The following is a 25,215-nucleotide window of genomic DNA, read 5'->3' as shown; positions in this document are numbered from 1 at the left end:
ATTATCATTATTTACCTCCTACACAGGTAGCACAGCTTACATAACTTTAATTCCGTAGTATGTGTTTCTAAATTTACTAATTCTATGCCATTGCTTCTAAATTTTCTAAGTTCATTACAGAAAACATGCTCCGTTTCAGGTTCCTCGTTGCTCTCTCCACAACACTGTTAGTGGGCACACTACTAGATGAAGCGTAGTAAATGCAAAGCGCTGCGAGCCGCAGAAAATCCATTATCATTAGTTACCTCCTATACAGACAGCACAGCTTGCATACTTTTACATCTAACTTCTAGGACCTTTCCAATATACCTGGCAACCTCTTTGGTTGGGGTTTCTAAATTTCCTTAACTCAATTTACGGGCTGCCCAGCGGCAAGAGCCCGTGTCTTACATAAGGTAAGGCAATCTACACACACACACACACACACACTTAACTCACTACAGTTAAAAATATGCTCAGTAGTATACCCTGCCTCCCTACACAACACACACAGCCTATCATTATCATTCCTGTTTCTCTAATTTTCTTTTAATTCTAGCATATGTAACATTGTTTTCATAACTATTACGGCCTCATTGGTGTTAACTTCTCCCATGCTCCCATGCAATCTCTTCTACCATTACTATTCACAAACTTCAGTTTGGTCATCTCTGCTTTCTTTTCTTCTGTTTTTCTTTTAATTTGCCACTTTACTTTTTACTTTTTTTTTTGAGTTCTTCGGTTTTATACTTTCTTCAATTTTAATATCATAATCATTGCATATTTTTATGATATTTTTTCCCCAACATTCCCCATATGGTTCTATCTGCATCACTACACAACACAAAAAACCTATCCTCATTATAGTGTTCTTTTAATTCAATCATATTCAACCTTGTTTTCATAACTATTTATGCTTAACTGCTTCCTTGGTGATAAGTTTGTCTATATAATCTCTAATGTCATTGCTATTAACAAACCTCAGTTTGGTCATCTCTGCTTTCTTTTATTCTATATTTTAATTACTTTTTTATTTCTTTTCTTTGAGTTTTTACTTTTTGTACTTTCTTACTTCTTCAATTTAAATATCATATTTTCCATATTTCTATAATACTGAATACAAACCATCTGTAAATTACAACCCATCGTAAAATTTGTTAAATTTGTCCAATAATAATTTTTGTTACATAGATTTGAGAGCGAAAATATTTACATTACAATATCATAGTTTATTTGAAAATATTAAATTTACGAGAACCAAATAGAATCAGTTCATTTATTCCAATATTTGAATAAATGTATCGAGAAACAACACTAAAAATGTGCAAGGTCATTGTCGTAGGTGCCATTCATACCGCGGGAATAACTATGACGTTATTGTTTTGTATGTAAAGTTGTAAACCATAGTGCAAATGTGCATTGGATTTATTTTGGATTTTACAATTAATTCATGATTGGTAAGAACTCACTACGTGCGTGCGATAACTGTTATATGGTCGTGACATATTACCGCGTTTAAGAAACTCTTGTCGTATTGTAAATAAAGCTTTCATTACATATTTGCAGTATCAACAGTACAACATTATACTGTACTAGTGTAGTTATGCTAGCACCTAGGCCATCTTATCCTACGGTTTAATAATTATATATGTGAGCCCAGTAACCGAAGTTGTTTTCGTAAAGCCAGAATTAGTCTCAATCCTTCCGTCTCTTCTTGGTATAACCAGCTGGCTTTTCGCCGTAACCTTTACCTCTCGTTAGCGGAATCGCCTAATTGCCAGTTAGGTCTAATGGTGTTGTTATAGTTCTGGTTGGAACATTTTCTAATAAAAAAAAAACTTACCATTTCCCCAGTATGTTTTCCCCACCCAAAACCCCTAGTTCCCACTGGGAGTCCCCCATTATTGGCGGATATAGATATATATACTTCTGAAACTATTCATTTGCCACAGGAACGAGTGTCATTTTCGAAGAGAGCAGACCTTTTTTCTATGGTTAGAAGTAGTTTTTTCCCTAGTTTACATTACCCTGTAATACAGTACAATAATACCCTCCCTTTTTCTCTGTATATGACATTTATTTTCATTGCAAATAAATAGATACCCTATTATATCCGGTGACAACAGGGGCTACCCAATGGGAACCGGGGTTTTAGGGTGTGTAAAATATTCCTGGTAAAAGATAGATAATTGTGGGGTGTGTGTATGATAGCGGTCACCTGTGAGTATTATGATGTCTAACTTAAAATACGGCAGTGTAAGAGGCATCGCACGGGGCCGTTAGCCCCCCTGTTAGGTAAGGAGGTAAGGACACGGCTTGTAGGTTAGGCAAGTTTAGGTTAGTTGATGGCCATTTTTAATCAACATGTGAGGAACTGGCCGCTGTTATACAAAGGCTCCGATAATTGTAAAACTAACCTATTCTTTTCTATTCAGTTATTTTCTGGGATGCATAATGAATCCAGGGAAAATTACACAAATTATCTACATCCCATACTTCTGGGATATTTTTCATTGTTTGTTGATGTTTTATGAAACAGTTGTACCCACTCCTGGTTGTTCGTGTGCACATAACTTGGTGCATACTAACCATTTTAAACATTGAGCATTTACTCTTGTTCGTGTCGACATATCTTGGTGCTTATTAACCAGTTAAACCGTTTTGTGCAGTAAACTATCCCCCATTTTCTTTAGACCTAAAGGATTACTCGTGTTGTTTGTACATAGCCCCTCCCCCTACCATCTTCTTCCAGTAGGAGACGAGATACCTTTTCCCCCCACCGTCATTCAAATATTCTACCTGATTTTCCTTCCGATATTCAAGTATTCTATCAGAATTGATTCTACTAATGTGTTTTGTGTGTTCACCGAAGCAATACTCGTATATATATTTCTCATCCTAACATGATTAAATGGATTACCTAGTCATGTATTAGTCATTTCGTGCCGATTCGGCTTTGATTGCTATATTAAATTATGTTGAAAATAGTCTTATTAGTAAATGAGTTAAACAGCTTACAATTCAAAAGAATGCCAGAACTAATAGGTATTTGTATAAGTGATGGATATCATTGTATATGTGGTGTTTAGAGATACGTACATTACCAAGACATTTGGTATAAACAGTACAAGATATACACTATCACCACTTGCCGATATGGTTTTGGATTGTTTTTATTTACACATACTTATCCTTATCAGTTGGGTTTCTTCCATGCAACTTTTAGTGGAAACTACATTTTTGTGTTTAGGTAATATTTTTTTTTAATATTAGTTTAAGGCTAGGGATGGTTGTAAGTTCCTCTTTCGTTAGGTTGGTCAAATCCCCATAGTTTTCTTACAACTCGGGTTGTATGCAGTTGGTTTTGACAGGTGTAAACTTGCATGATACTTGTTAAGTCAATTTTCTCTTTGGGGAAAATGTGGTTTATCTTGGGAGCCTTTGTAGTTCATTGGGATAGGATGATAAAGCCCATTTTACAAAGACAAAACCACCACCTAGCTTAAGATTCCTAACTTAGAGCCGTATCCTTATCTACTTATCTACTGGGCTGGCTATGCCCCCTGCGACCCCCTCCCCCCCCTTAGACTACCGTATTTTTAGCTTAGCCTGTCCCAGAAAACTGCACTACATTCACCCTTTATATTGGTCTGAATTACTGTATCCCAAAGCTAGTTTTACAATATACGAAAAATTATGATTTAGTGCTACCTTGCTAGTAGTGAAGCCGGTTTGGAAGCAAACACAGAGTTGAGACTTAGTCTTAGGGTGAGCTAAGGAAGCAGCGTTCTAAGGATGGGTCGTAGGGGGCCTACCCGCTAGGTAAGTAGGTATGGATATGGCTCCTAGGTTAGGTTAGATGGGGAACTTAAGGTTACTTGGTGTTCTTGTTTTTATTTCCCTTTTAAAATGTGGGTTTTCAGTCATACTTTTAGTATTTTACTAACAATAAATACTCCCAACTCTAACTAATTGGCAACTGTAGTCACCTTAGAAAGAAACTTTCCGTGATATTGTATTTAATTACCAGATATTCAGTGACTAAGAGCCCTGCATCCTACCTAGGTTAGTTTTATTAACGAGGTTGCTGTAACTAAAATTAACTTTTTTCAGATAAAGTTATTCATCTATTAAACTCTTAACCTTCACAATAATTCATTAAGATTAACTGGAGGGCTGAGAGATCCTTGGGTTCCATTGCTTGATGTTAATCCTATATACTGTACTGTATTCCTTTCAGTTATTAATACTGTATTATTATTATTACTTGCTAAGCTACAACCCTAGTTAAAAAGGCAAAATGCTATACTGTAAGCCCGAGGGCTCCAACAGGGAAAATAGCCAGCGAGGAAAGGAAATGAGGAAACTATAAGAAAAGTAATTAAAAATCAAAATAAAATATTTTAAGAACAGTAACAGCATTAGAATAAATCTTTCATATACACTATAAACTATAAAAGCTTTAAGAAATTAGAGGAAGAGAAATAAGATAGAATAGTGTGCCCGAGTGTACCCTCAAGCAAGAGAACTCTATCACAAGACAGTGAAAGACTATGGTACAGAGGCTATGGGACTAAAAAAGACCTAAAATCAATGGTTTGATTTTTGAGTGTCCTCCTAGAAGTGCTGCTTACCATAGATAAAGAGTCTCTTCTACCCTTACCAAGAGGAAAGTAGCCACTGAACAATTACATTGTAGTAGTTAACCCCTTGATCGAGGAAGAATTGTTTGGTAGTCTCAGTGTGGTCAGGTGTATGAGGACAGATTCGGTATATGTGTAGGCAAAATGAAAATGAGCTGTAACCAAAGAGAAGGTTCCAATGTAGTGCTGTTCGGCCAGTCAAAGGACCCAATAACTGTCTAGCTGTAGTATCACAATGGGTGTTAGGTGCCCTAGCCAAACTACTGTCCCTAATAATTGGTTTCCTTAGGGCTGGATCACATAAGAACTGACGCGAAACCAGAAGCGAAAAGGCTGAAATGCAAAACATCTCGCGTCGAATGTCACCCTGTCACATAAGTGTAGCCGTGTGGTCACGTTTCTGTTGACAAGTAAATTCATCGGATGATGACGCACTGGTTGTATTGGCTTTATTTAGAAAGCAAAGGGAAAAGGAAAAGAAAACACTTGTTAGTGCCATGAGGGGTATGTAAGATTTCAATGTTTATTAGTAACGGATCATGGGTAAATGGTATGTAGGCAGAAAGCGTATTTTTTCAATATTAAACTTAGCCGGTGATCATATAAGCTGTCAGCTCTGCTGCCCGACAGAAAAACCTAAGGACAAAATACGCCAGCGATCGCTATACAGGTGGGGGTGTACATCAACTGCGCCATCTGTCGAGCAGGTACTCAAGTACTCCATGTCAACACAGAACCAATTTTCTCTCTGTCGTGCCACTGGCAAGACCTACTAAATACGCTGTTACTAACTGGATTTGTTTTCACAACTATTTGGTGAAGTACACTATTCTAGTTTTGAGCTTTCGCTATGCAGGGGTTTTATCTTCATCTCAAAACTTGAACTCGTTTTGGATAGATTTAATTATGGTGACAAAGAGAGTATGGACTCTCTTTCACTTTTAAATGGCCGACCCTTCCCTTAGACGGAAGTGTGTTTAGGTTTTTAGTAATTTTGCTTAACACGTTATAGATCTATATATTTTATATCTCTCCGCCTTTATTAGGCCTTTTCGATTAACTTTCCATTTATTATAAACATATAAAAATAAATTTTTATGTTTTGTTTATATGCGACCTTTCCTGATAGTAGGCGGTCCTAACTTGGAACCGAAGTTAATCATTGTTGAGCCCGTTATATCGTATTTAGCCTTTAAGGAATTTAAAACTTTTTAAATTTAATGTTTTATGAAAGAATTTATTTGATAGTCTTCGTACTGTTTTCAAAGATGAACTAACGTTTAGTTTTTTTAGACTACGCAGTTGTTGACGTTCAGGACGTTCAACATGCGCTCTATCGTTACGATAGAGAGAGAGTGTATCATGGTTTCACTTTGCAGTAAGAGTAAATCGATTCTGACGTTTCGTTCATTCTTTCTTAACTTAAATGGTTTAAATTCTAAATTAAAGGAACTTTTTATTTGGAAAACCTTTCAGTTTTTTTCCTTTAGCCAAATAACATGTTTTTTTGACAATATATAATTGGGCTCTTCTCTCAGGTGCGAAATCAAGAGAGAAAGAGAGAGAGAGATAGAGACGGAAGGAGAGAGAGGAGAAAAAAACGTTCCGTTCAAGCGGGTAACGTTGTTCTCGTGTTACTCTCCTCCCTAGTCGCTGTGCGGGGAAGAAGGTAAAACGTTTCTAGGGTTTTATTCTTGTCCCCAGGCTATGTGCGGTGAGAGTTTGTAAACGTAGTTTATTTGAACTAGTGTTTAGTCTCTTTCCCAGCCACTGAATTCTTTATCTTTATATATGTTTTCTGTTTTTGCTAGTATTAATGAGCTGCATTATACGACTGTTTTCGCAATTACTACCTTTTAATGAAGGGTAGAATTGCGTGTTTCAGGTAGAAATCAGTAAAAGTTTCGATTTCAGTGAAATAAGTGCAAAACAGAAAATCGAAGTGATAAAGTGATATGCGCAAAGTGTTACAGTGTTGCGTCCGAGGGTTCGTCTGTTCGTGCCTGTCGTTCACCTAGTCCGGGACCTCTTGCAAGCTCCCAAGCCCAGGGGAGAAGTAATGTCGAACGTCTTATGGGTTCGTCAGGCCTTGATCAACGAACAGACGTTTCCCTCCGTGGTTTCGGGCGTATCTCCCCAAGATCGCCCCACCCACACAAAGACGAGAGAGCCCATTTACTTCTCGTCTGCGGAAGAGCTTTCTCGTAAGAAACCATGGACCAAGGTCTCGCAGCTTATTAAGCGCAAGTCGGTCCCTTCCGCGCAAGTCCAACGGCCCAGTTGTAGCCACTGGGTCAGTTCGGACTCGCTGCAGTCTTCCGACGACTGCTCACCCCCTAAGAGAGGCAAAGCGGTACCGCAACAGGCAGTAACACCGTCTGTTGCCGCACCTGCTACTGTAGACCCTAAGTGGTCTTTGCTGCAGACCATGCAGACACAGTTAACATCTTTAATGCAGGAGTATCGTGCGGAGAAGGTTGACGCTGCACCCGTTAGCCTACAGCCAACCACGGTTGTGCGTTCAGTTGACGCTGAGGCTACCTTCTCCCGCACTCCGGCTGTGAGAGTTCCACCACCCATGCGCAGTGTACCCTGCCAGCCGCACGTTGACGTTCACAGACGCACGGAACCCTCCGTTGACGTTCGCGAGTTACCACAACAACAGGAGGGTGGAGTTAAGTTGCTTTGTTTTGACGCTGTGCGTCAACCTCCGCATTCTAGAGTTGTTTTGACTGCTCAGTATAGACAGTCAAAGCAGTCTCGAGTGAACACTGTATGTCCTCACGCACCTGTTGTGGTTGACAGTTCAGTTGTTGACAGTTCACAGACTGTCAAGCAGTTACATGACGTTGCCTTCTGGTCTGCTACTAATGCACCAGTGCTGTATGTCCTCACGCACCTGTTGTGGTTGACAGTTCAGTTGTTGACAGTTCACAGACTGTCAAGCAGTTACATGACGTTGCCTTCTGGTCTGCTACTAATGCACCAGTGAGAGACTCTCTGAGATAACCTAGCTTTTATCGGACAAGGTTCCTGTAGATGAGAAAGTGCTGTTCTCCCTCCTACTGATATTCCTTTGAGGACTCTGTCATTTGGAGAGGAGCCTTAAGCTGCTTAGCCTCCTATGGACTTTAATTAAATCATGATATTTTTTTAAGGATCTTCGTCCGGATCTTGTAACTGCTGCTCCTCATTCGCCTAAACGTCAGAGCTTACACTAGGCCTAGCTACTTCGAAGCCGTTGTTGTTAAGCTAGTGCTCTCTCGCTCTCCTAGAGAGCGTTACGTTGGCTAGGCGACTGGTTTTTGCACCAGGAGGAGTTTTAGGGATACAGCCTTTGATTTCCCTTCTTTTAAACTGGCTTATAGAGCGAGAGTCTGATAGGACACGAGAGAAGTTCTCGGCTTGGGAGTTCATGCCTCTGCCCAGATAGACTTCTCAATTCTGGTAGACTCGCCCTGGCGCCTAGCCAGGAGACGCTCCAAGTTGTTTACAGGTCAACTTCTCAACTTTTGTCGAGCCTTTGAAGTTTTGCTGTTCTATTATGTCACACATAACAAGGCTTCCAGGGATGGTAAATGGTTCCGCCTCAGTCGCTAACCCCGTCTGTTGCCACACCTGCTCCCGTAGACCCTAATGGGCTTTGCTGCAAGACATGCAGTCCAAGCTTGTGTCCTTGATAGAGGACTTAAATGCGGAGAAGAACCTTCTGGCCAACAACCTTCCAACCGGTTGGTTGTGCGCCCTGTTGACGCTGAGGTATCCTACTCGCGTCTGCCAGTTGAGGTGGTTCCTCCACCGATGCGACCCAGTGTGGGTTGCCAGTCGCACGTTGATGTTAAGCGACGCTCGGAGGTGGTTGTTGACGTTCAGTGTGTCACTAGGAAGACGTTCAACAACCAGCAGAGGTGACTTGTTGTGACGCAGTGCGTCAACCTCAGCAACCCGGTAGGGTGTTGACTGCACAACCCAGACAGTCTAGACAGTTCGGGTTGACGCTGTACTTCCTCGCGCACCCATGGTTGTTGACAGTTCACAGACTGTGCAGCAGTGCCATGATATTGCGTCCGGCTCCGTCACGCATCCACCAGTGCGACCGGATTCAGCGAGTCAGACGTTGCCCACTCCGTTGCCGTTTCCTCATCAGATTCGGATGAGGAACCCTCTGATGAGGACGTTGCTGAACAAGACGATCAACCCTCAGCCCTGCTATCCATCCAGAAGATGCTGAAGAAGGAACGCTGCCCAGTCAGGCTGTGGATGAGTCTGGTAGGGACACTGTCATCCGTGGATCAATTTGTGTCACTAGGAAGACTACACCTCCGTCCTCTTCTATACCATCTAGCTTTTCACTGGAAAAAGGACAAGACGCTAGAAGCGGTCTCGATCCCGGTTTCCGGAAAGATAAAGTCTTGTCTGACTTGGTGAAAGGACTATATCAACCTTAGAGAGGGTCTTCCCCTGACTGTTCAGACTCCCAACCACGTTCTCTTCTCGGACGCATCGGACGTAGGCTGGGGTGCGACATTAGACGGTAGGGAATGCTCGGGATTATGGAACTCGAATCAAAGGACATTGCATTTCAACTGCAAGGAGCTACTGGCAGTACGTCTGACCTGGAAAAGCTTCAGGTCTCTCCTTCAAGGCAAAGTGGTGGAGGTGAACTCGGACAACACCACGGCTTTGGCGTACATCTCCAAGCAAGGAGGGACCTACTCTCTGACATTGTACGAGATCGCAAGGGACCTCCTCACCTGGTCAAAAGGTCTAGACATTTCACTAGTTACGAGGTTCATCCAAGGCAACTTGAATGTCATGGCAGATTGTCTCAGTCGGAAGGGACAAATAATTCCAACAGAATGGACCCTCCACAAGGATGTATGCAAGAGACTTTGGGCCACCTGGGGCCAGCCAACCATAGATCTCTTCGCAACCTCGATGACCAAGAGGCTCCCAATATTTTGCTCACCAATCCCGGACCCAGCAGCAGTTCATATAGATGCCTTTCTACTAGATTGGTCACATCTAGATCTATATGCATTCCCTCCGTTCAAGATTGTCAACAAGGTACTGCAGAAGTTAGCCTCTCACGAAGGGACAAGGTTGACGCTAGTTGCTTCCCTCTGGCCCGCGGGAGAATGGCTCACCGAGGTACTTCGATGGCTAGTAGACGTTCCCAGAACACTTCCCCTAAGGGTGGACCTTCTACGTCAGCCACGCGTAAAGAAGGTACACCAAGGCATCCACGCTCTTCGTCTGACTGCCTTCAGACTATCGAAAGACTCTCGAGAGCTAGAGGCTTTTCGAAGGAGGCAGCCAGAGCGATTGCTAGAGCAAGGAGAACATCCACCCTTAGAGTCTACCAATCGAAGTGGGAAATCTTCCGAAACTGGTGCAAGTCAGTATCCGTATCCTCGACCAGTACCTCTGTAACTCGAATAGCTGACTTTCTCTTATATCTGAGGAAAGAACGATCTCTTTCAGCTCCCACTATCAAGGGTTACAGAAGCATGTTGGCATCAGTCTTCCGTCACAGAGGCTTAGATCTTTCCAACAATAAAGATCTACAGGACCTCCTTAAGTCTTTTGAGACCACGAAGGAGCGTCGTTTGGTTACACCTGGTTGGAATTTAGACGTGGTACTAAGATTCCTTATGTCAGACAGGTTCGAACCGCTACAATCAGCCTCCCTGAAAGATCTCACCTTAAAGACTCTTTTCCTGATATGCTTAGCCACAGCTAAAAGAGACAGTGAGATTCATGCCTTCAGCAAGAACATCGGATTCTCATCCGAAACGGCTACATGCTCTACAACTTGGTTTTCTAGCCAAACACGAGCTGCCTTCTCGGCCTTGACCAATATCGTTCGATATTCCAAACTTATCGTATGGTTGGAAATGAACTAGAAAGAGTCTTATGTCCTGTAAGAGCTCTTAAGTTCTATTTAAAACCTTTACGAGGCCCGTCTGAAGCTTTATGGTGTTCAGTTAAGAATCCATCTTTGCCTATGTCAAAGAATGCTTTATCCTATTTTATCAGACTGTTAATATGAGAAGCTCATTCCCATCTGAATGAGGAAAACCAAGCTTTGCTGAAGGTAAGGACACACGAAGTTAGAGCTGTCGCAACTTCCGTGGCCTTTAAACAAAATAGATCTCTGCAAAGTATAATCGACGCAACCTATTGGAAAAGCAAATCAGTGTTCGCGTCTTTTTATCTTAAGAATGTCCAGTCTCTTTACGAGAACTGCTACACTCTGGGACCATTCGTAGCAACGAGTGCAGTAGTGGGTGAGGGCTCAACCACTACAATTCCCTTATTCCATAACCTTTTTAATCTTTCTCTTGAAATGTTTTATTATTGTTTTTGGGTTGTCCGGAAGGCTAAGAAGCCTTTCGCATCCTACTTGATTTGGCGGGTGGTCAAAGTCATTTCTTGAGAAGCGCCTAGATTAGAGGTTTTGATGAGGTCCTTTAGTATGGGTTGCAACCCTTCATACTTCAGCTCCTAGGAGTCGCTCAGCATCCTATGAGGATCGCGAGGCTCAGTAAGGAAGACGTACTTAAAAAGGCAGAGTAATTGTTCAAGTCGACTTCCTTACCAGGTACTTATTTATTTTATGTTTGTTATTTTGAATAACTGCTAAAATGAAATACAAAATACTTAGCTCATAATAATGTCAACATGTAATGCTGGTCTCTACCCACCCCCCTGGGTGTGAATCAGCTTATATGATCACCGGCTAAGTTTAATATTGAAAAATGTTATTTTTATTAATAAAATAAATTTTTGAATATACTTACCCGGTGATCATATATTAAAGGACCCTCCCTTCCTCCCCAATAGAGACCCAGTGGGCCGAGGAGAAAATTGGTTCTGTGTTGACATGGAGTACTTGAGTACCTGCTCGACAGATGGCGCAGTTGATGTACACCCCCACCTGTATAGCGATCGCTGGCGTATTTTGTCCTTAGGTTTTTCTGTCGGGCAGCAGAGCTGACAGCTTATATGATCACCGGGTAAGTATATTCAAAAATTTATTTTATTAATAAAAATAACATTTTGACATTGTAATTTCTTTAAGAAACATAAGTTTTTGCAAATGTCACAGGCAGTGCCCTTTCTCGAGTTCTGCTTTACTCAATACCATGTAGCCTACACCAAGGTCTGACTTTCAGGGGATTTTTTAAGGTCATTTTTGAGGGAAGGGGCCCGCATTTATTACCAGGTGAGGACATGTCACCCTAATTCATGTTAGGCTGTGGTACATTAGTTTGGGATGTGACCACCTTGTGTGCATTCTGGGATATTTTAGGCTCTATGCTCACTAAAATTGGCTGTACAACTATTTTAAGCTCACAGGTATTGTATATTGTTTTGCTGAAATACTGATTTACAAAAGTATAATGTAAAGGTCTCTCAACATAACGTTGCGATAGATAGATTTTGTTCCATGAGATCTTTGTTTTATACCTGGGAAGTATGAACATTGCAGCGTTTTTTTGGCTAAGCGAGCTGTAGATCCATAGTTTATATAGCTTTCTTGTAAAGGATATGGTTGTTTGCAATCATCCTGAGTGCCAAGTGTAGGCTATATCATGTTCCCTGGAGTGGCAGGCGTAAGCCTTTTGGTGGGGAAGCGAGATGAGCTTTTTCTATGGTCTTTCTTGGTAATGCCTAAGAAGACACCAAGGATGTCTTTGGCCTCCCTTTTTTTTTTTTTTTACTGCCTCGCCTGTGCATACGTCCCTGACTCAGCCCTTGGGGAGTATGTCAAGAGCAAGGAGTCCTCGGAGCTATGTTGGCGGGGTTTTCAGGTTTTGTTGGTGTGTTGGATTCCCCCAATATTTGCCACACCCAATCGGAAGTGGGGAACTCTTCTTCCATTACGACACAGATTGCCAACAACAAGATTGACCTAAAGAAGGCAATGGCCTCCTTAGGTTCTTCAGTTTAGAACTTCTATGAGCTTGTTGAGGGAGCTTGGCAGCTAAGGCTATCTCAAAGTCAATGGGGTTGTCAACCTTACACTCTCTGGAGAAGTAGGCTACAAGAGTTGTGTGTTGTCCGGTGGGAAGGCAGTGATCTTTCTGGCAGGCCAGCCAACAATTGGTGAGCCAACTGGGTTTTGAAGAAGAGGGATGCCTTGGTCTCCCAATTCTCAAAACAAATTATCTCAGAGGTAGCGCTGACACTTTGGATCTCATCCGTGTATTTAAGTTTTGAACTTGCTTATAGAATGAATTACAGTAAACTCTTGGTCTGAGGCACTGCTGTGTATTATATAGTCTTTGTAAAGCATGTTGGTAATAATGTTCTAATACTGTATATGTACAAGGTTGTATGAATTTTGGTTTTGTCTTCTGCTAGTACAATACACTTCTATTTAATATCTCGTCTTACTGTTATTTAAGGACTTGGTCCTATTGCTGCTAAATTTTAGAACATAATTACTGTTATTCTTACACGAATGCAAACCCAAGGCCTTTTATTAGGAGTATACTTTCAGTGAAGCTCGATACAGCAGTTAAAACTTTAACAAGGTGATGGTAGTTACTGCTGGGTGGGGATACTATAGATGTAGTTCCGGCATCCTCAACCAGCTTTTTTTAATCTTTTGATTTTTCTTTTAGATGATTGTGTCAGCAGATTGTTGTCAGCGGAGGATATTTATAAGGAAGGATGGACTTCCAGTGATTCCCCTATAATTGTAGTTGTGGGACAGATTTCTGTGCAAACTTACCGATATCCACATTCTTTCTCCTGTCTGTCAGCATTCTTATTGCTGTCTATTCCCTCACGTGTGTGACCAAGTGATGACAACAATAACCTTTTCCTAATGAGAATGGGAATTCTTAAACATCGATGTCCACAGTTGAATGAAAGAGGTTTTATGGCTTCCAAGTATGAAACAGAAGGGTGCTGCCCTCCGTCCTTCAGTGTCTTCCTGTTTCCGGAAAGGTAGTAAGGAAGTATCTACCGGATGTTCTGTCTCTTCATGCAGTTCATGTAACCTCTTCCCCATTGGAGTGTCATTGTTAGCCTGAATGACACGTAGAAGGAGAACCTGAAGTTCCTCATACATGTCTGCCACTCCTTCTTTTACCCTTTTTGGACAAAGAAGACCAAAGACATCGACAGGAGTTACCTACCTTTTTTATCCCAGTCCCTTTGACTCCCTTCACTGACGATGCAAAGGACATCTCAACACAGAACTCCAGTGCACTCTCCTGTATGTCCGAGAGCGCTTCCACCTAGGAGAATGATTCTGGATATTCTCGCCTCATACACATGACAGGACTTTATATCAGAAATGTTACCTTCCAAGAGAATGTTTCAGAACGCAGTATTGTATAGCGGCTTATACGCTGGCCATCACTGCTTGGTTTTGTATGAAACTGAACACAAGCACTGCTGTGCAGAAAGATGCCCTTCTTCCCTTCCCTTCCCACTTCGGAGAGTTCCATAGACGACAAGTCAGCAGGAGTGTACAATTAATGAGCAACATAAATGTAACAATGTAAGATAACTGGTCATACGACATGATCGGCATGGTACGGTCATATTGCAGACAATATCCACGATCCTGGCCTTCCATATCGCCACTGGTCTGCACTCTACCACTGATTGAGATGTCTTGTTTTGACCAGTTGGTAAGAGAGCGGTCTTTTACATACTTTTTGGACACCGTGCAATTAGATTTCTCGCTCTTTGATCAGTGTTTTTTTGGGTTTCATTACTATAGTAGTTTTGCATTCCTATCATGTGATTTAGAAAAGGGTAGAGAAAGTGTGCTTCATACTAGAATATTGTTACTAAAAGGCTGCTATGAATAAAAACTGAAATGTACTAAAACTAGTATCCTATTTATTATCAACTTATGATAACACATTTTTAAAATTTGCATTAATTTTTTCATAAAGGACTATGAGATGAATAGTTTTAAGAGTTGATTTTTTTTATAATTACAATAGACTTTGTGTAGTTAGACCCATGACAGTTTGATGAGAATGAAATGGGAACCCAAGTACTGTAGATGTAAGCCAGTGTATAATTATATTAATTGTAGAATTTAATAATAGTATGTACATTTTTTTGCAGATATCCAGATAATATAATAAGGATGGATGATGAGGGTTTTCTTGAATGCACTCAAGCTCTCCCAGATGACTGGGATGCTGACAGTGATGGAGAACCAGGAGACCAGCCAGAATTGGTAAGTTATTAGTCAAAAACTATGATAGAAATGGTCCAGTTATTTCAAGGGCCTTTCTTTTTTTTATTTTGAAGCTACTATTGTACTTTTAACTTTATAATGATGTGCCAGGCTTCTGCTGATACAGTAGTTTGATTTTCTATTAGTTAAGATATGCAATTTTGTTAATTGTGCTTTGGTCCGTAAATGGAATACAAACCAATGCTAATCATAGAGGTATTACTCGCATCATTAGGGTTTAGCAAGGGTTAACTACCCATTCAACTAGTTAGTGGGGGGTAGGGGCGTAACTAGCTCCCCCTCTTACCCACACACCTGTGATTGTGCTTCACTGCTTTTGGCTCAGATGGAGAGCGGTTATTACCGCTATTCCTCCTTGCCTAATTTGAACCCCCCATTATTCTTTGTCTTTTTAACCTATGTTTTTTCTTCTATATGTATGAAAACATTCTTAATGTTTTTATATATATGTTGTAAGTTTTCTTTTCAGTGTATGTGCTGTGTGTGTGACAGCGTAATACAGCAGGTTCTCAAGGACAGAACTTTCCCTTCCAACCTTTCTCCCTTGGACTTCAGTCATCCCGTTGGCGGATCTTCATCGTTTGGATACTCTTCGTTTGGCTGTATCATCGCCTTCCCCTCTACCTGTTCTTAGTAGGAATCTGCTGGGGAAGGAAGTGTGGCCCTTTTGGATCTTGACTTTGGTCTTGCTCTTTCTGAAGGTCATCGCCGCTCACTTGTGGGCAGCCAGCAAAATACTATGTGGGGGACCCACCTTTCCCATTCCCGGGTTAGGTTGCGCTTCCAAATAGTTTTCTTCTTCATTAAGTGAAATTATAACTGTTGTAATTTAACTTTTCAGCTTCGTCACCGCAAGGAACCCCCTTCCCTCTGTAGTATTGAGTGGTTCTCCCGAGTAGTTAATTTTCTCAGCAGCTGAATTAATTAATTGCAATTCTTGTTTTGTTTCAGTTTTTTATGCTGTCGCTTTCCTCCTGTTGATGCTGGGCGGGGAAGGAAGTGCGCAGTCCTTAATTTATGTTTGTTCTCTCGGTGAACACCTTTCCCGTCTGCGGACTAGGTACTCCTCCCGAGAGAGTTTTTTGTTACATAATTTGTTTAATTTTTCCTCAGTTAACGATGCCGTTCTTCGTTCGGCTAAGATAGCTGACGTAGAAGAGCAGTGCCATTTGTTCTTTGGAAATCTGCTGTTACTGCGCTTTCCTGTTCTCCTGCGCCTGTGGAAGCTCCTGATCAACGCGCTAACCTTGAGGAACTAGCTCCGGCCACTTTTTCTCAGATAGCACTCGATGCAGGCCTTCAACTTGAACAAGACTTTTTGATGGGAAGCAAAGAGCGCTGCCCGGAGGTCCGCCTCCAGGGTTTGGACTACTTTCCCTTCCGAGGGAGAGTTTTTCCTCCCCAGGTGTTGAGCTGTTTCTCCCCTTCCAAGGGAGAACTTCCCTTCATCACCCCTGCTGTCTCTCCTGTGAGTGATCACCTCTCTCGTTCCCGAGAGACCACTCAATAGAGACGCCTTCGGAGTCCTTTCAAAGATCTTCCTGCTGAGCAGTCGTCCCTGCAGGGGATCGTCAGCGTCAGACGTTGACCCCTTGACCTTAGTCTAGAAGTAGTTTCCGAGGTTTCGCCTGCTGCCCTTCCAGCGGCTCCTGTGGTTGCGTCTTCTGCTTCATCTGCCACCGCCGCTGAGGTCTGCGCTCCATCCCTTGACGAACATCCTTCGGGGACGGGGGTAGCAAAGTCTGAGGCATGACTCTTCTGGGAGTGTTCCCCTCTCTATTGAAGGGGCACTCATAGAGACTCCTCCATGGAGGCCTGCTGACGGTCAGCTTGCTGATCCAACGGTTGCTGTTAGACATCGTGTTGGTGGCATAAGACCTCGCTGTGTTTGTCCTCCTCTTTGCCTTCAGGGTGCTCCTGGTCTGTCGGCGAAGAGACACCTCTTCACATCTTTGCCTCCGCAGTCTTCCTCTTCGGACGAACCTGCCCAGCCTGCCTCTTCTGGTTCCCGACGCTTTCTTCTTCTGCCTCTGTTTCTCCTCAACGAACTTCAGTTCGTTTGTCGCCTGCACGAGATCATTCTCGATCTCCTCCTGAGTATGTGTCACCACAGGTTGGTCACATTTCTCCGCCAGAGCTTCCAGCAGCATTTCATCGGCAACGCTCTGCGTCTTGTCAGGCATCTGCTCAATTTTCACCTGCTCGTCTAGTTCACCAACGACCTACAACACGAGAATCGCCCACCATTCCATCAGCTCGTAAATTGCCTAGCCATCATGTACAGCTGACGACTCGTAAACTGCCTGCTTGTTCAACCTCTCGTAAAGCACCTGCTACGCGGGAATCGCTTGCAGTTCGACAATTGCCTGCTTGTTCAACCTCACGTAAATCGCTTGCAATTCGACAACCGCCTGCTCTTCCATCTTCCTTAGAAATTGCCTGCTACGGGTGAATCACTTGCAGCTCGGCAATCGCCTGCTGTTCCAGCTGTTCGGAAACTGCCTACTCGTCACCGTCGGGAACATAGATTTCCTACCCGACAGCATTCACACGCGTCCCGTAAGCCTTCATCCTTTCGGGAAACCCCGACTCAGTGCTCAACAAGTTGGAGCGTTTCCAAACTATCCGGACGTGAACGCCCGTCGGTGCGTGAATCGCTTCAACGCGAATCGTCGACCAGCCGTCATCCTTCCCGTTCAGCGTTGCGTGAACCACCTACTTGTGAGTCATCAACCCACCGCCCTTCCTCTCGTGCATCGTTACCAATCGATTCCGCAATTTCGCAGCATTGAGGAGAGCTTCGCAGATAGTGGGTTCCGAATGGTCTTTGGATCATCTAGTAGCCAACAAAGACCTGACTTTGTGGGGTTCGCCAACTGTGAATCTGTTCGCAACGACCCTGAAATTTAGGCTTCCGTTGTAGAGCTCTCCAGTCCCAGACCCCAAGGCTCTCTGGCAAGATGCATTCCAACAACGGGGGTACAATTCCAGAACATTGGTCAACCTTTCAATGACCTTCATAGCTCCACTATGGCATCACACAGAATGGTTCCTGGACGTTGTGCTGCTCCTGACAGAGCTGCCAAGAGAACTTCCTCCACAACACAATCTACTCAGACAACAATGTGTCAACCTTTACCACAAGGCAGTAGCTTTGCTGCGTTTTCACGCCTAGAGACTATCTAGCATCTCCTCACTCAGAGAGGATTTTTGCAACAAGTTGCGAAGAGTACGTCTGGAAATCTGCGAAAGTCATGAGCTTCAGTCTACCAGGTGAAGTGGAATATCATCTGTGGTTGGTGTCGTGTAAGGGGTCTCAATCCCCTCGATGCCACTATTCCAGCAATAGCGGAGTTTCTTGTGTATTTGCGGGAAGAAATGCATCTTTTGGTTTCAGCGATTAAAGGCCTGAGTCTTGCCTTTAAACTTAAGGAATGGACATTTCCTCATTGCTAGACCTTTCCCTCCTCATATGGAGTTATGAACTTCCCTGTCCTCAGTCGAAAGTGAGACCTCCCCCATGGAACAAGGTTTAAGTTCTTCGGTTCCTAAAAGGATCTGGGTACGAACCATTATGCCTGGCAACAGATCGCCACTTAACTTGGAAGATAGTATTCCTGCTCGCCTTGGCCTCGGCCAAATGAGTTAGCGAACTTTATGGTCTCTCGCATGACGTCGCTCATTCAAGGGGATGGGGAGAGATAAGCTTCAGCTTTTTCCCTGAGTTTGTTGCCAAAACTCAGAATCCCTGGGGGTTTCGGATCCTAGATTCGACTCCTTCCGGATAACTAGTCCCCGCTCTGTAACCGACGACCCAGATCATCTGTTATGATGCCTAGTAAGGAGTTTGAGGTGCTACCTCAAGAAAACAGTAGCGAGCAGCCCTTACTTTTTGTCAGCACAGGCAGAAACAAGAGGAGGATCACGAAAAACACAATATCCGCATGTAATTGCTGGGTCATTAACCTTGTTCTGAATCCCGATCCTCCTCCATCAAGTCGTCTCAGAGCCCACAATGTCAGGGACGTAGCTACATCCCCGGCCTTCAAAAAGAACTACTCTGTGATGCAGGTTCTGCAAGCAGGCATGGGGAAACATCAAACTACTTTCACCTCCCACTACTTTCAAGCCGTGACCCACAGGAACCTCAATATGTTCTCTATCGGTCCTGGGGTAGTTGCACAACAGCTGGTTTAGTATCTCAGGCTCCCTATTGGACAAGTAGCAGAAGGTTGAGGGCATTGGTTACCTGGGTCTTAGTCTGAATGAATGAAAAGGAATGTCTGGCTCTTTTCCTTTCTTCATCCTCTCCTCCCTTGGGGAAATCAGCATCCTGGGTCCTCTGCTCAAGCTGGCCTCAAACCTCTGTAAGTAAACCATTGCTCCCTTGAATAACCTATTTTTGTCCCAATGCTGTTGTGTCCCCATACCCTGGTGAGTTGGTATTGGGAATGTCTCGGTCTCTTGTTATTCCTACAAGACTTGGAATAACTTTTACCTTGGCAGTCACATTGCTAGTATCTCATCATACACAGCTTGCGTAGGCCACAGACCATGCCTAGCAGGTTTAGTGAGGTGTTAGAGTCTCCTTATTTGTGCACTAACCTGCACAATAGGGAGTACCCTGGGTAAGGCCAATCTCCAATGCTGTACAGAAATCCCTTGATTGTGGTCGGGAAGTTCGTATGATTGGCCTTGATTTTAGTGCTGCCTTTGACCGTGTTAATCATGAGGCCCTTGTTTTCAAACTGAAACAGTTGGGAGTGGGTGGGTCGTTTCTGAGCATTATTATTGATTTTTTAAGTAATAGATCTCAAAGAGTTGTCGTTGATGGGCACCATAGTGATTATAGGAATGTGATATCCGGTGTTCCACAGGGTAGTGTTCTTGGCCCATTACTTTCATATTATATACACATGACATGTGGTTTGGCCTAGAAAACAAGCTTGTTGCATATGCAGATGATGCTACTCTCTTTGCATCAATTCCATCCCCTGAATGTAGATCTAGGGTTGGTGAATCCCTTAATAGAGATTTAGCTAGAATTAGTGCATGGTGCAAATTATGGGGTATGAAGTTGAATCCTAACAAAACTCAAAGTATGATTGTAAGTAGGTCAAGGACGGTGGCTCCTCAACATCCGGATCTCAGTATTGATAATGTTTCTTTAAATATGTATGACTTTCAAAATTTTAGGTGTGATTCTCGACAGTAAATTTACTTTTGAGAAACATATAAGGTCTGTGTCTTCTTCAATTGCACAAAAAATAGGCTTATTGAGAAAGTCTTTCAAGATTTTCGGTGATCAATCTATTCTGAAGAAGTGTTTTAATTCTTTCATTCTACCTTGTTTTGAGTATTGTTCTCCTGTCTGGTGTTCAGCTGCTGATTCTCATCTTAATTTGTTGGACAGAAACTTACGGTCTATTAAATTTCTTATTCCTAATCTAGATATTAATCTCTGGTACCGTCGTTCAATTAGTTCATTATGCATGTTGCATAAGATTTTTCATAACTCTGACCATCCTTTACATTCAGATCTCCCTGGACAATTCTATCCTGTTCGTAATACTAGGCAGGCAGTTAATTCTAATAGCCAGGCCTTCTCCATCACGAGGCTCAGTACTACGCAGTACTCTAGAAGTTTTATTCCAGCTGTGACCAAGTTGTGGAATGATCTTCCTAATCGGGTGGTTGAATCAGTAGAACTTCAAAAGTTCAAAGTTGGAGCAAATGCTTTTTTGTTGACCAGGCGGACACGAGTCTTTTTATAGTTTATTTATGAGATATTTGTTTTTGATGTTGTTAATTATTTATATATGACATGTCTGTTTTGGCGTTGTTACTTATTTTAGAATGATTTATTGTTAATTTGTTCTCTTCATTTATTTATTTCCTTATTTCCTTTCCTCACTGGGCTATTTTTCCCTGTTGGAGCCCCTGGGCTTATAGCATCTTGCTTTTCCAACTAGGGTTGTAGCTTGGATAGTAATAATAATAATAATAAAAAGCCAGATTGGCAGGGACATCCACCTTCCTTATGGGTGAGTCCCTATACATAGCATTGGTTTGCATTCCAATTACAGAACTAATGACAAATTTGGAAATAATTTGTATTTTTCTTAAAAATACATACCTTAGCTATTTATTCTTGCCCGCCAACCCTGTCCCCATCAAAGTCCTACCTCCAAGCAAAGTGAAGCACAATCACAGGTGTGTGGGTGAGAGGGGGGCATCTAGCTGCTAACCATCAGGATGAGTAGTTAACCCTCGCTAAATTCTAATGGCTCGTCCTTTCAGTTTCGCCGAAAGTAATACCCCTATAAATAGCCAAGGTTTGTATCGTTAGGAAAAATACATATTACTTCCAAATTTTTCATTTTTTTTATTGTATCACTTTATTAAAAATGTGCAGCACATCTTAATGGATAATACTGTAGTTTAATGCAGGAATGTATATGATTTTTTTATTATTGCTGTATTTTTTCTTACACGAATACAAACCATCATTCTTTAATAGAGCATGACTTCAGTAAAACTGGAGTGGTGGGTGAAGCAATCCTCACTTTGACTTCTGTTCTGAGGTATTTCCTGAATCATAGCTGATTAATGTTTTTCCATTTATCTTTTCAAAGTATTTGTAGTTGATGGTGACACCTTGAACAGACAGCGGCTTTGTTCTAGTAAACATGGCTGTAACTGTGACCGGTACATGAGTAAGCTGTAAGTGGATCCCCATCAATTTTGTGTTCTGTAGGTAGCAGGGCTATCTGCAGTCGTCACACTTTTGCGAGTGTAGAGCGTGGTCTTTTCATTGGGTGGAATTCCAAAGATGAACACTAAAAGGGATTCATCAGAATTGTGGAGTGCTTTGGAGGCAGAAGTATCACCTTCCCCAAACTTAGGTAATACTCCCACCACTCGTCATTCAATTGGTGCTGTAGTGTCCCTTTAGGGTCAAAACTTTCTCTGAAGCTGCGATGGTCGGATCCTGCTAATTGGCCCTGGATCAAGTTGATGGTCAGATTTGTGGATCTAAGAACTTGTTTTCAGTCAATCCCACAAAATCTTATACCTCCATCATTGAGGCAGTGAAGGTTTTGTGTCAGTGTCTTCCACTTCAGCAGCTCTTCAAGTTGACCTGTCTATTTATTCTCTGACAAGGAGTGTTCCCGTGAAAAGACTCATCAGAATGTCCTTCTCAGCTTCTGGGTCTGCAGCCATGACAAATTGCCAAAGATTCTCGTGGCTTGGCCAGTGGTCAGTTGACATGACCTACTTCGTAAAGACAGTGGGGTTATCAATTCCTAACTCTTTGAGAATACAGGAGACTCATGCTGTCTGTTGGAAAGGCAGTAGCCTTCTATATCACTATTGGAGCAAACCAGTGGGACAATGGATTTTGAAGGCGAGGCATGCTATGGTGTCCAAAGTCTCAAAAAATGTTGGTCTAGACTCAAGAGGTATCATTTGGACTTGGGTGCTGGGGTCCAGGTTATTTTTGGGGTGGTGGTGATGTGGAGATTTGCTTTGCAGGCTTCTTCAAGGCCTCTGGCTCTCCAAGAATGTCTGGTTAAAAACCTTTGAGATCAGTAGGGAAGTAGATTGCCACGTCCTTTTCAAGACCCTGATCAGGACCCTCTGCAATTTATTCCACTCAAATGGATCCTGTGCATACACATGATTTCGAATTACTCCACCTAACTGGTAGGAATCGTATACAATCTTATATTAGATTAAATTTATTGGTAAATGTATTCAACCGGTAGTTATACATCTGGCAAGAGAAAATGGTGACTGTAGATTTACATCTGTCAGGAGAGAATTGAGTGCAATAAGCACGCCCCAAAATCACTTTACGTTATATAAAAGGTAACCCATTTCAATTTTATAAAATCATGTCTCAGAAACAGGAACTATCTTAATCTGATTATCTAATTAGTTAAGATGTTCTTTTCTTTCAGTCTGATTCTCTAGTTTAAGTACCGAAATGTATACCCAGTCCGTGGTAGGTGAAGTTCAGGGGCATCTCCTTCTACCAAATGCTACTAATCAACTATTCTATTAAGATTCAACTGCCATTTTCTTGTTGTTACCAATCACTTGGCTCTATTGATAACTCTTGCCTTACCAACTTAACTTCTCCTACCATGTGTTTTTATAACCATTTTAATACAAATCTTCTTAAAAGCAGATAGATCTACCTTTTAACTCCTACAAATTCTACCAAATTACCAATTTTTAATAAAAAGTCAAGTCATAGCAGAAGAGGCTTGTGTTGACAGTGAGCTTGATGATGATTATATGAAGTTCATAGAAATTTATATGGTTTTGATAGGTTCTCCCAGGTCTGTGGGGGATGCCACAGGGGAGGGGAAGATATAAAGACAGAGGGCTAAAAAATTCTTTGGAGATTGGGAAGCCGATGGCTTCAAATAATTAATGCATGATGTCAAAAAGGTAAATATTTGGATAATTCCTTTTACTATTAAGATTTTTTTTTATTGTACGTGTTGACCATCACTAATCCGGAAACATCAGTTAACCGGCATTATTTTCGCTACTGGCCGCTTGGTTGGCAGTACTGTTTCTCAATTATTTTGGCAGCGCTGTTTCCAACGTAAACAAATACAAGACACACCTTCATTTCAGCAGGAAAACAGTTTTTAGAATATTATTGAAAACAGTCTAGCTGCACATTGCACAAGCAGAAATATACTGTACATTTCTGCACATAAGGCAAACCTTCATACACACACACATACACACGCACGAGAGAGAGAGAGAGAATTCTAATGATAAATAATATCTATAAATGAACTGTATGGATGCTGTGATTATTACATATTGGTGCTGATATAATAAGGTATTCATTATGAAAGAGAGAGAGAGAGAGAGAATTCTAAGGATAAATAATAATAAGATCTATAAATGAACTGTATGGATGCTGTGATTATTGCATATTGGTGGTGATATAATACGGTATTCATTATGAAAGAGAACTATAAATGAACTGTATGGATGCTGTGATTATTGCATATTGGTGCCGATATAATACAGTATTCTTTATGAAAGAGAGAGAGAGAGAATCTTAATATTTAATAATAAGATCTATAAATAAATTGTATGGATACTGTGACTTGCATATTGGTGCTGATATAATACAGTATTCATTGTGAAGAGATTTCGGATAAGTTAAGAAGATTGTAGTAACAACTCCGTGTTATTAGTACTGTATGTAAGCATAATTGCAATACGGTAACATGACCTTGAGATCAGCTGATGCCTACCAAAAGTTATTGTTGATTATTGAAATGCTCAAGAAATTGAAAAATAGAATACAAACATGCTTTAATAAACCACAATAAGGCCAAATGAAATAAGAAGGCTTATTAATGAATAGAAAATTAAATAATGTGTGAAGCTTTAGAAATTAGCTACTTGTACGTGTCGCCACACACACTGTCACATGCTCACACACAGAGTGAGAAGGTGTTAGGAAGATAACTAATAATAGTGGCTACAAACGAACTGTATGAAAATTGTGATATCCAGTAACATTTTGGTGCTGATGTAATATTCATCATGAAGATCTATTGAATGAATTAAGAAATTATATACCGTATAAAGAACGCCACTCGTATGTCGAAATCGAAAAACATACAAAAATGCTGTTATAGAGCATATGATATCCTATTGAACAAGAAAATGGAATAATGATATACAGCAAGAAAATATTGATAAAATATGACTTGGATTATTGCAGAATCATTACGCTTCATAATAAATCTACGGGAACTTCACTTTTCTTGACTCACGACGCTCCTCAGTCCATATATTAGTCGTAAGTCAATGACTACCTGTAATATCTGGATAACCCGGCACCCTCCCGGTACCAAAGTTGCCGGATTAGTGATGGCCTACCTTTATATCTACTTCCTTTGTAAGAAATTAGTACTATAATTGTCTATGAAGTGAGGAACCTCGTGATAATATTTTTTGTGTGACTACATCTTTGCAGGTGGCTTGGCTTGAAGTTGGTGATAAGAAGTATGAAGTGTTTGAAGGACAAACTAAAATTGGGAGAGATCCTGAGACATGTGCCATTGTTCTTTCACAAAAGGTAAGATAATTGTGATGTGTAATGTTAAATACGAAAAAGAGTACTTTAAAATATTGCAATATTCCCAAACACATGAAAATTAAACTATTTTCAGTATGTTTTAGTATGCTGTGAACAGACAATGTAGAAATTGCAGAATTTCCTGAAAGCTAGCTGGTGATGGTCGCTGTTTGTAGGTAGGCTTACTCCCATTCATGTGCAGAAGTTGATCAACCGTAAGATACAAATGTAAT

General features: G+C 41.6%; 1 long non-coding RNA gene across 1 annotated transcript; it reads left to right on the top strand.

Annotated features, from left to right (window-relative positions):
- The first annotated feature begins 1,331 nt into the window (after positions 1–1,331).
- Positions 1,332–24,984, top strand: LOC137654242 (uncharacterized). Its single transcript, XR_011046571.1, has 3 exons — positions 1,332–1,436; positions 14,724–14,838; positions 24,881–24,984. It is a non-coding gene; the product is annotated as an uncharacterized lncRNA (long non-coding RNA).
- Positions 24,985–25,215: the final 231 nt, after the last annotated feature.

Source organism: Palaemon carinicauda, chromosome 15 (genome assembly GCF_036898095.1).
Source record: "Palaemon carinicauda isolate YSFRI2023 chromosome 15, ASM3689809v2, whole genome shotgun sequence".
NCBI lineage: Eukaryota > Metazoa > Arthropoda > Malacostraca > Decapoda > Palaemonidae > Palaemon > Palaemon carinicauda.
This window is presented reverse-complemented; position numbering and strand designations above follow the sequence as displayed.